The 12,838-nt window shown below is 38.4% G+C and overlaps 1 protein-coding gene across 1 annotated transcript in view; it reads left to right on the top strand.

Annotated features, from left to right (window-relative positions):
• The window catches only part of ANKRD28 (ankyrin repeat domain 28), a 204,237-nt gene extending 191,399 nt beyond the window's left edge, over positions 1–12,838 (top strand). Inside the window, exon 33 of the transcript XR_012014942.1 lies at positions 12,593–12,838. The gene's annotated coding sequence lies outside the window, so the exon portion shown is untranslated. The remainder of the gene's footprint in view (positions 1–12,592) is intronic.

Below are 12,838 nucleotides of genomic sequence, written 5' to 3'. Positions count from 1 at the left end.
AATGTAACAGGAATCCCCTCTGGTGTCTGTCTTACTATGACCATCCCTTTTAAACCAGAGCTCAGTCTAATAGAAGATGGAAAATAAAGCTTGGCTAGTGACTACTTTTAAAACAAAAAGACACTGATGCATAAAGCACCCCACTCTATCAAGATCATTTCTCCATCTCCCCCTCTCTAACACTCTTTTTAAATTTATCCTTAAGTAATCTCTCTACATCCAATGTGGGACTTGAACCCACAACCAGAAGATCAAAAATCACACATTCTACTGACTGAGCCAGCCAGGCGTCCCCTCCCATATTTGTAGAAGTCTCCATTTCTCCACTTAATTCCTCTTTTTTGTGCTCTCATTTCTTTGTGGTTATTTTACTCCTCTTCTTAAGATATTTATTGGTCTTATCTGAAATTAGGACTGAAATACAGGCTGAAGTAGTATTTCCTTAATTAGAAAAGTCCATAATTTAATCTTAAAATATATTTTCCTCTTTGTCTTTCTCTAAACTTCAAGAAAAATTGCATTTTTACTTTTAAGACCTATTTAGCCCTTGAGCAAACACTTACTGAGTACATATCCTGTGACAAGCACTGTGTAAATACTGGAACTTCACCAGAGTTATAGCAATGAACCTGGCGAGGTTCCTGCCATAAGGAAGCTATGTTTTAGTTGGGGAGACAGGAAAGAAGACAGTGGTGATTATTCTGTAAAGAAAGATTTGTGAGAATAACTTGATAGCTATTTGAGATTTTGGTATTTGGGAGAAGTCCTTGAAGATAAAGATACCTTGTCTGTGCACTAGGGGGATTACACCAAAACTCTGATGGGAGACACATATTTTGCTGAGAATGTGGAAGAATGTTGAAGTAACAAACTAATAAAGGCAGGAAAGAATAGATTGAGAGGGTGAACTAATCCACAAAAGCAAACCTGAAGATTTTTGCTGAGGTTACCCTAACCCAAAACCATGTCATGTGTCATCCAGGGATCAGTTGTCATTTGCTCTAGGTTGATGGAAAGTGTTTCTTAGAGGCCTGCTGGGTCAGCCATCCCCATTCCATGACATGTAACTTGCTTCATCTTTAGCTAGAAATGGAGATGGTACAATGCTTAGGATTGGACAGGTAAGCACTAAGCTCTAATATTTGAGCTTCATGCTAATGTAATAGTTGGATACCCCCCCCATGGGAAGTTGGTTTATTTCTGATACCCAAAATAACAGCAGGTGCTGTAAGTAACACTGTTTGAAACCTAGTAGAAATAATTGAAATGTATTTTTTATGTTGATAGTAAATTTTTTACTTGATAGCCTGCTTCTTGTGCAACCTGCTTTTGAGCCTTTATGTATGTACACCACAAAGGTGGCAGGACCTGGCATGTATGAGAGAAAAGTTGCTTGTGGTTCTGATATTCATAGGAAGAAATGGCAAAATCCAAGAAAATGTGAATGAAGACAATTTAAGGTATAGGGACATCTAGAAAAGAGTTTTGTCTTTATCCACATGTAGGTAACAATATGTATACGGGAATGGGAGAAAAGGCCACCAATTGCCTGCAGTTAGGCCACAAATAGGAATAGATACTGTAAGTGATCCAATAGCTTTTACCAACTGATCTCAGTGAAAATGGCAGAGAAAGAACCTCTGAATCTCAGTAAGAACACTGATCTTTGTGGCATTTTAACTTGCTTTAGTGGCATTCCTCATTTCAGCTCTGCACTAGTGTTGGCAGCTAACAGTCCACAATCCTGGTACAGCCTAGTAGTCACAAGAGAGAACAAAACAAAGCTAGAGCTCTTTTAAAGCCTCGTTTCCAAACAGTTGCCATTATTTGGCCTAATGGTTCCCTGGAATGCTTCACAAAACTATCTGTAGTTGGGCTAACTCAGAGTGGACCCAGTATGAAAAATATTCTCCCTGGACAGGTGTTTGTTGAAAACAATTATAGGCAAGAGTTTTAATGTTGCACTTGCTTTAGGTGATTAATAAGAGCTGAAGCAAGCAATAGACTAACCAAAGAGTTTAACAGGAAAAGCTGAGGGAATCCACATCCATAGGAGCTTTGAAAAGATCTGGCAATATGTAAATGTATTTTTGTAACTCTTTTTTACTCTTATCTGATTTAAAAGACAGCTGCATAAAGCTGTAATTATAAATCTATGTTGGTAGGGACACTGCATAAAAATATAATTTGTGAAACAGTGCAAAAGTACAGGAAATAGAGTTACTTAGAAAATGTGTAGTACTTTTGTTTTATTAATCTGAATTAAATTGTTACAAATTAAAATCTTAGTTGTAAGTCCCCAGAATAAAAAATAAGAAAATAACTGTAAAATACACAAAATACCAGAGAATTAAATGGCACCTTAGAAAATATCTAACAGAATAAGGCAGGAATGGTGGACTAGAGAAACAGAAAAGACACAAGACAGACAGAAAACTAAGAGCACAATGGCTACCTTATCAGTAATTACATTAAATGCAAACAGGTTAAACTCTAATTACAAGATAGAGATTAATCAAATGGATGTAAAACATCCAATTGTATGCTGTCTGCAAGAGACATGCTTTACATTCAAGAACAGAAGTTGAAAGTAGCAAGATGATAAATACCATGTAAGCAGCAACCAAAAGAGACCTGTGGCGGCTGCACTTCTAAGTAACCAATGGATCAAGGAATAAATTAGAAAAATATTTCAAGATAAATGAAAACAAAATTAGAACATTCCAAAACTTAACGAGATGAGGTGAAAGCAATGCTTGGAGGGAAATCTAGCTGTAAACAGTAAAAAGGAAGAAAGATCTCAAGTCTATAATGTGATCCTTGACCTTGAAAAACTAGATTGAAGGAGTACAGACTAAACCTAAAGCAAGCAAAAGAAAGAAAATAATAAATATTGGAGCAGAAATAAATGAAGTAGAGATTCAAAAAAAGAGGGAAAAAAGTTCCTTTGAAAAGATTGACACGGTTGATAAATCTGTAGAGCAAATAATCAAGAAAAACGAGAACACTCAAATTACTGAAATCAATGAAAAGGGGAGGGGACATTCTACTGACTTCATACAAATAAAAAGAATCAATAATATGTATTATTATATACCAATACACTTGCTAATCTAGACGAAAGGGACAAATTATTAGGCAAACTATGATAACTGTTTCAAGAAGATACAGAAAATCTGGGGCATCTGGGTGTTTCAATCAAAGATCTGCCTTCGTCTCCGGTCATGATCTCCGGGTCCTCGGATCAAGTCCTGCATCAGGCTCCTTGCTCGGTGGGGAGTCCGCTTTTCTCCCTCTGCCCCCCACCCCTTGCTGGTGTGTGCACATGTATGCTCTCTCTCAAATATTTTAAAAAGAGAAGAGTCCAAGATGGTGGAGTAGGAGACCTTAGTTTCATCTAGATTCCAGGATTTCAGCTAGTATAGCTATCAAATTCTGAACAGCTGCGAACTCAACTGTAGATCTAAGGATTGCTGCAAGTCTACAAATAGAAAAGTGACCACTTTCTGCAAGGTAGGAGGTGCGGAAAACTAAATCTGAGGCAATATATGGGAAGATAGACCTTGAGAAGGGAGGGAGTCTCCCAGCAATCTGCACCAGGAAGTGATAGAGCAGCAGAGCACAATAAGGAACTTTTAGAAATCTGCCTGAAAGGTACTCAGGTGGTGAAGTGGGGGCAGAATTGTGTTCAATGGGACAGTGTGTTCTCAGGATCCCCAGGAAGACCAGGGATGCCTGAGTGCAACAGAGTTCCCAGGCATTGGAGCGGGGAAGCCAGTTGCAATCAACAAGCGCAGGAGTGGGCTCTCAGCTCCGGGTTGCCATAAACTGAACCAGAGCACAGTCAGCATGACTGCTTTCGGAGCTGGGGCCCAGCAAGCAGCAGAACCCTGATGAAACTCCCACCTAACTGGAGGAGGAGTGGCACAGGGGCAAGCCACAGGAGTCTACAGGATTTAGAGGCTCAAAGCAGGGTTGTGTGCCTGAGATAGAATCTCTCAGTCACAGACTAGGGGAGCACAGAGTGCAGTCGGAGACCAGGGAGACAGGAGTGATAGACTGCTTTTCCTTGAGAGCACACTGAGGAGTGGGGCCCTGAGCTTTCATCTTCGGAACCAGAGATCATGAGGCTGCCATCTTTACTCTCCTTCTCTAAAGCTGCTCAGAAGGCCTGCAGGGAATAAAAGCCACATAGAACAATCTGGAGCTCGTTTAGCCTGGCCCCTGGGGAAAGGACACTACAGTTCAGCCCAGAGCAAAGACACCTGAGAATCAGTACAATAGGCACCCCCCCCCAGATGATCAGCAAGAACATCAGCTAAGACCCAAGTTTACCGATCACTGAGAAATGCAAAACTCCAGCACCAGGGAGTATATCATACAGAATTCATGGTTTTTATTCCCACAATACGGATCTAGTTTTCTAACCAAAATACACACAGGATCCAGTGTATTGCTCTGTTCTGTTCACCTGTCTGATTTTATATATATATATATTTTTTTTTTTTTTGGAGTCTTTTCTGATTTGTTTAGTGTATATTTCTCTGGGGTCGTTGCTATTTTAGTATTTTGTTCTCTCATTCTTCTCTGGACAGGATGACAAGACAAAAACTCACCTCAAAAAGAACAAGAGGCAGTACTGATTGTCAGGGACCTAATCAGTATGGACATAAGTAAGATGTTGGAACTAGAGTTCAGAATAACAAAGATACTAGCGGAACTTGAGAAAAAGCATAGAAGGCACTAGAAAATCCCTTTTTGGAGAAACAAAAATCTAATCAGCTTGAAATTTGAAAAGGCTATTAATGAGATGCAATTAAAAAAATGGAGGCTCTAACTGCTAGGATAAATGAGGCAGAAGTAAGAATTAGAGATAGTGAAAACAGAATGATGGAGAATAAAGAAGCTGAGGAAAAGATAAACTACTGGATCACCAGGGGAGAATTCAAGAGATAAATGATACCACAAAGCGGAATAATGTTAAAATAGTTGGGACCCCAGAAGAAGAGGGAAGAGAGGGACAGAAGGTATATTGGAGCAAATTACAGTGGGGAACTTCCCCAATCTGAGGAAGGAAATAGGCATCCAACTCCAGGAAACAGAAGCCCCTTGAAATCAACAAAAATAGGTCAACACCCCAACATATAATGAAATTTGCAAATCTCAGAGAAAAAAAACTGAAAGCAGCTGGGAACAAGAGTTCTATAACCTAGAAGAGTAGAAACCATAGGCTGGCAGCAAACCTATCCACAAAGAATTGGCAGGCCAGAAAGGACTGGCATGACATATTCCGGGTGCTAAATGAGAAAAATATCCAGCCAAGAATACTTTATCCAGCTAGGATGTCATTCAAAATAGAGATAAAAAGCTTCCAGGACAAACAAAAACCAAAAGAATTTGTGATCACTAAACCAGCCCTGTGAGAAATTAAAAGAGATCCTTTAAACGGAGAATTCAAAAGTAACATAGACCAGAAAGGAACACAGACAGTATTCAGAAACGACTTTATAGGTAATATAATGGCACTAAATTCATATCTTTCAATAATTACTCTGAATAAATGGGCTAAATGCCCCAATGAAAAAACACAGGGCATCAGATTGGAGAAAAAAAGTAAGATCTAATATGCTGTCTGCAAGTAGACACAAAAATTTAGATTTTAAGTGGAGCATGGAAAACCAGTTATCATGCTAATGGACATCAAAAGAAAGCTGGGGTGACAATCCTTATATCAGACACATTAGATTTTAAACCAAAGATTGTAGTAAGAGATGAGGAAGGATACTATGTCATAATTAAAGGGTCCTATCCAACAAGATGTAACAATCCTTAAGTATTTATGCCCCTAACATGGGGACAGCCAATTATTTAAACTAGTTAATAAGAAAATTAAATTAAATTAACTAAAATTAAATATAGTGATAATAATACAGTAGTACCAGGGGACTTTAACATTCCACTCACTGCATTGAACAAATCATCTAAACAGAAGATCAGCAAGGAAAGGGCTTTGGATGACACATTGGATCAGACAGACTTCACAGATATATTCAGAGCATTCCATCCTAAAGCAACAATATACATTCTTCTTGAGTGCACATGGAGCATTCTCCAGAATGGATCATATACTAGGTCTCAATTAGTACCAAAAGATTGGGATCATTCCCTGCATATTTTCAGACCACAATGATTTGAAACTGGAACTCAATCACAAGAGGAAATTTAGAACACAAATTAGGTGGAAGCTAAAGAGCATCCTACTAAAGACTGGGTTAACTAGGAAATTAAAGAAGATTTTTTTTTTTTAAATCATGGAAACAACTAAAAATGAAAACTGAGTTTTCATTGTTCAAAACCTTTGGGATGGGCAGCCCTGGTGGCTCAGCGGTTTAGCTCCGCCTTCAGCCCAGGGTGTGATCCTGGAGACCGGGGATCCAGTCCCATATCGGGCTCCCTGCATGGAGCCTGCTTTTTCTTCTGCCTGTGTCTCTGCCTCTCTCTCTCTCTCTCTCTCTCTCTCGAATAAATAAAGAAATAAAATCTTAAAAAACAAAACAAAAAAAAAATCTTTGGGATGCAATGAAGTCGATCCTAAGAGGTAAGTATTTTAGTGACAGAAGTCTCTTTCAAGAAACAAGGATCTCAAATACACAACCTAATCTTACACCAAGAGAGCTGGACAAAGAACAGCAAATAAAGCCTAAGCCCAGCAGAAGAAGAGAAATAATAGAGAATAGAGCAGAAATCAATGAAATAGAAACCAGAAGAACAGTAGAACAGATTAGTGAAACTAAGAGCTGGTTCTTTGAAAGAATTACTAAGATGAATAAACTGGCCAGATTTATCAAAAAAAGAAAAGACCCAAACAAAATTTGACATGAAAGAGGAGAGATCACAACCAACACTGAAGAAATACAATTATAAGAACATATTGTGAGTGACTATATGTCAATAAATTAAGCAATCTGGAAGAAACGAATGCCCTCTTGGGGATGCATAAACTACCAAAACTAAACAGGAAGAAATAGAAAACCTGAACAGACACATAACTTGGAAGAAAGGAAGGAAATTGAAGCAGTAATCCAAAATCTCCCAACAAAGACTCTAGGGCTGGATGGCTTCCCAGGGGAATTCTACCAAACATTTAAAGAAAAATTAATACCTATTCTTCTGAAGCTGTTTCAAAAAATAGAAATGGAAGGGAAGCTTCCAAACTTCTTCTATGAGGCCAGCACTACCTTGATCCCAAAGACCCTACCAAAGAGGAGAATTACAGACCAATGTCCCTGATGAACATGGATGCAAAATTCTCACCAAGATACTAGCCAATAGGATCCAACAGTAAAAAGGATTATTCATGCCCAAGTGGAATTTATTCCTGGGCTGCAATAATAATTCCTGGGTGGTTCAACATCTGCAAATCAATGTGACACACTATATTAATAAAAGAAAGGACAAGAACCCTATGAGCCTCTCAATAGATGTAGAAAAAGCATTCAACAAAGTATAGCATTTTGGTTTAAAACCCTTCACAGTGTAGGGATAGAAGGAACATACTTCAGTGTCATAAAACCCATATATGAAAAGCCCACAGTGAATATCATTCTCAGTGGGGAAAACCTGAGAGCTTTTCCCCTAAGGTCAGAAATATGGTAGGAATGCCCACTCACCACTGTTGTTCGACACAGTACTAGAAATCCTAGCCTCAGCAATCAGACAACAAAAAGAAATAAAAGGCATCAAAACTGGCAAAAAAGTCAACCTCTCACTCTTCACAGATGACATGAAACTATGTGGAAAACCCAAAAAAAAAAAAAAAAAAACTCCACCACAAAATTGCTAGAACTCCTACAGGAATTCAGCAAAATGGCAGGATATAAAATCAATACACAGAAGTTGGTAGCATTTCTATACACTAACAATGAGACTGAAGAAAGAGAAATTAAGGAGTCTATCCCATTTACAATTGCACCAAAAATCATAAGATAACTAGGAATACACCTAACAAAGAGGTCAAGGATCTGTACTCTGAGAAATTGAGGAAGATGCAAAGAAATGGAAAAAGGTTCCATTCTCATAGGAGAATATTGTTAAAATATCTATGCTACCTAAAGCAACTTATACATTAAATGCAATCCCTATCAAAATATCAACTTTTTTCAAGGACTAGAAAAAATAATCCTAAAATTCGTATGGAACTAGAAAAGACCCTGAATAGCCAAAGGAATGTTGAAAGAAACCTCAAAACTGATGGCATCACAATCCCGGACTTCAAACTCTGTTACAAAGCTGTAATCCTCAAGACAGTATGGTATGACACAAAAACAGGCACACAGATCAGTGGAACAGGATAGAGAACCCAGAAATGGATCCTCAATTTTATGGTCAACTAATCTTTGACAAAGTAGGGAAAAATATCCAATGGAAAAAAGACCATCTCTTCAACAAATGGTATTGGGGAAAATTGGACAGCCACATGCAGAAGAATGAAACTCAACCATTTTCTAACACCATACACAAAAATAGACTCAAAATGGATGAAAGACCTAAATGTGAGACAAGAATCCATCAAAATCCTAGAGAACATAAGCAGCAACCTCTATGACCTTGGCTGCAGTAACTTCTTGCTGGACATGTCTACAAAGGCAAAAATGAATCATTGGGACTTCATCAAGATAAAAAGCTTTTACACAGGGGCACCTGGGTGGCTCAGTGGTTAAGCATCTGCCTTTGGCTCAGGTCATGATCCTAGGGTCCTGAGAGCCAATCCTGCATTGGGCTCCCCATAGGAAGCCTGCTTCTCCCTCTGCCTGTGTCTCTGTCTCTCTCTGTATCTCTCATGAATAAAATATTTTTTTAAATCTTTCACATAGCAAAGGAAACAGTCAACAAAACCAAAAGACAACCTACAAAATGGGAGAAGATATTTACAGATGCCTTATCAGATAAAGAGCTAGTATCTCAAATCTATAAACAACTTATCAAACTCAACACCCAAAGAACAGAGAATCCAATCAAGAAATGGGCAGAAGACTTGAACAGACATTTCTCCAAAAGATGTAGAAATGGCCTATAGACACATGAAAAAATGCTCACCATCACTCAGCATCAGGGAAATACAAATCAAAACCACATTGAGATACCATCTCATACCAGTCAGAATGGCTAAAATAAAAAGTCAGGAAATGACAGATGTTGGTAAGGATTCAGAGAAAGGGGAACACTCTTATGCTACTGGTGGGATTGAAAGCTGGTGCAGCCACTCTGGAAAACAGTATGGAGGTTCCTCAAAAAGTTGAAAATAGAGCTACCCTATGACCCAACAATTGCACTACTCGGGGTTTGTCCTAAAGATAAAAATATAGTGATCTGAAGGGGCACCTGCACCCTAATGTGTATAGCAGCAATATCCACAATAGCCAAACTATGGAAAGAGTCCAGATTTCATCAACAGATGAATGGATAAAGAAGATGTGATAAACGTACAAAATGAAATACTACTCAGCCATCCAAAAAAATCTTGCCATTTGCAACAAATGGATGTAACTAGAGGGTATTATAACAAGTGAAATAAGTCAATCAGAGAAAGACAGTTGTCATATGATCTTACTCATATGTAAGTGGGATTTAAGAAACAAAACAGGATCATAGGGGAAAATAGGAAAAAATAAAGACAGAGGGAGAGACAAACCATAAGAGACTCTTAATTATAGGAAACAAACAAGGTTGCTGGAGGCAGGTGGGGTGGCGGGAGTAATGGGTTAATTGGGTGATGGACATTTAAGAGGGAACGTGATGTAATGAGCACTGGGTTTTTTTTTTTAATAATAAATATATTTTTTATTGGTGTTCAATTTGCCAACATACAGAATAACACCCAGTGCTCATCCCGTCAAGTGTCCCCCTCAGTGCCCATCACCCATTCACCCCCACCTCCCGCCCTCCTCCCCTTCCACCACCCCTAGTTCATTTCCCAGAGTTAGGAGTCTTTATGTTCTGTCTCCCTTTCTGATATTTCCTACCCATTTCTTATATAAGACTGATGGGTCACTGACCTCTACCTCTGAAACTAATAATACACTATATGTTAAATGAATTTAAAGAAAGAAAGGAAAGACTACCACATACTGAATTTTATGTAGTTGAAAAAGAAAATATGCTAAAGCTAATAAAATATTCTTCCCTTTTCCAACCAAAACAAAACAAAACCAAAAAAAATGCCAGGTCTAGTTTCACAAACATTTTTTTTTTTAAGAATTGGAAGGAACACTTTTACAACTCACTCTTGCATCGTTGGTATTAAAACTAAACAAAACTATCACAAGAAAAGAATACACCGGACCAACATCTCTTCTGATTATAGTCATAAAAATCTTTAACAATTCTATCAAACCAAATCCATCAGTATCTAGAAAGTATTGTACACCGTACATCTCCCTTATGAGTACAGATGTGAAGATCGTCAAAACATACTACCAGATAGAATCCCATCAGCCCATTAAATCATTGCACACCATGACCAATTGGGATTTATCCAAGGAATGCAAGATAAAACATCTCAACACAAAACTAAATCAATGTAAAACACAATACAGGATCAATACAATAAAGAGGAAGAGACACTAGATTTTCTCTTTTGATGGAGAAAACACACTTGACAAAAATCTCATACTTATGATAAAAACAACAGAAATAAGGCCAACTTTCTCAACCTGATACAGAGCATCTATGAAAAACCCACAGCCGCATGCCTGGGTGGCTCAGTGGTTGAGCGTCTGCCTTTGGCTCTGGGCATGATCCCTGAGTCCCGGGATCGAGTCCCACATCGGACTTCCTGTATGGATCCTGCTTCTCTCTCCTGCCTATGTCTCTGCCTCTCTGTGTGTCTCTCATGAATAAATAAATAAAATCTTTTTTAAAAAATTAAAAAAGAAAAACCCACAGCCAACATAGTCCTTATTGGTGAACAACTGAAAACTTACCATCTAAGATCAGAAACAAGTTAAAGATGTCCATTCTCATCACATGTATTGAACATTGTACTAGAGGTTCAGGCCACAACAATTCAACAGAGGAAAAAAAAAAAAGACATCCATATTGAAAAGGAAGAAGTTAGGGATCCCTGGCTCAGTGGGGGATCCATGGCTCAGCGGTTTAGCGCCTGCCTTCAGCCCAGGGCGTGATCCTGGAGTCCCAGTATAGAGTCCCACATCAGGCTCCCTGCATGGAGCCTGCTTCTCCCTCTGCCTGTGTCTCTGCCTCTCTCACTCGCTCTTTCTGTGTCTCTCATGAATAAATAAATAAATAAAATCTTTAAATAAAAAAAAGAAAGAAGTTAAGCTATTTGTAAATGACATGATTTTGTATGTAGAAAATACTAAGGAATCCACCAAAAAAGCACTAGTGCTAAGTTCAGCGAGGTTCCTAGATAGAAAAATCAATTATATTTTTTTACACTTGCAATGAACATTCCAAAAATGAGGTTAAAACTATTTAATTTATGATAACATCCAGAAAAATAAAAAAAACCACTTGAGAATAGATTCAACAAAAATGTATAAAACTTGTACTATGAAAACTATAAAAAACATCATTGAAAAAGTAAATAATATCTAAATAAATGGGAAGACATACTGTGTTCATGAATTGGAAGACTTAGTTGTAAAAATGGTAGATCAACTTAGGAAATATTGATATTTTAATAATATTTTAAATGCAGTCCCTATGAAAATTCCATTGCCTTTTTGACAGATATTGACAAGTTGACCCCAAAATTCATATGAGACTGCAAAGGACTCACAATACCAAAACAGTTTTAATAAACTAGAGCAAAGAGGACTCCCTTCCTACTTTCTAAACCTACTACAAAGCTACAGTTATCAGGACAATGTGGTACTTGCTTAAGGATAGACAGATAAAGATGGAATAGAATTTAGTCTAGAAATAAATCCATTCATCTATGGCTAAAAGATTTCAATAAGAGTACCAATATACACTGTGGGGAAAGAAAGATTACTGTAGGAGTTGGCTTTTAGCAACCCCTTTCTCACCCCCAGACACCATCCGGACCCATAGACACCCCCCACCCCAGCAAAAAGGCAACTGGGACCATCCACACCAGAGAAGGGGTGTTTACCTGAAATATAGAAAGTCCACACTCCTGCATAGTGCTTGCAATATACTTTATACTTCTGTTAAAATTACATGAAGTTGTGGTAAGAAATAGCCTAGTTAATTCATTAATCTACCATGCATACCTGGCTCACATTGCAAACCTGGCTCACATACAGCTGAGTGGCCTTAGCCAGTGGTTTAACCTCTTTGTCCCAGTTTCCTCACCTATGATATTTGGATGACAGATTTCTATTTCATGGAGTTTCGGGAAGGATTAAATAAGTCACTATGCCCAACAATACTCAATAAACTAAAATATCAACATACCTCTTTTGAGGTAGATTTAGAATAGCCACAGATTCTTGTATGCTGTTCCCGCCAATGGGGGGTGTCCAACTTTAGCAATAGGATTTGGTAGAAGAGCTGCTGCCCCAGCCTTCAGAAAGTGACAACTCCTCCTTCCTGTCTCTTCTAACAGATGTCCTGTGAAAAGTCCGACTACCCTAAGACCACCACACTGGAGGAAGACATGGAGAGACCCAGCAGAGCCTGCCGGCTGCCCCCATTGCTGTACTAGACACGTGAGTGGAAGGACTGTCTTGGAAGTGGGGTCTCTAGCCCCACCCACTCTAGCTCTAGAGAGACAAGTTGCTGTACACCTAAGTCCTTTCCAAATTCCTGACACACAAAACTATGAGCAAATTAAAATGGTTATATCAAGTTA

This window comes from Canis lupus, chromosome 22 (genome assembly GCF_048164855.1).
Source record: "Canis lupus baileyi chromosome 22, mCanLup2.hap1, whole genome shotgun sequence".
Classification (NCBI taxonomy): domain Eukaryota; kingdom Metazoa; phylum Chordata; class Mammalia; order Carnivora; family Canidae; genus Canis; species Canis lupus.
This window is presented reverse-complemented; position numbering and strand designations above follow the sequence as displayed.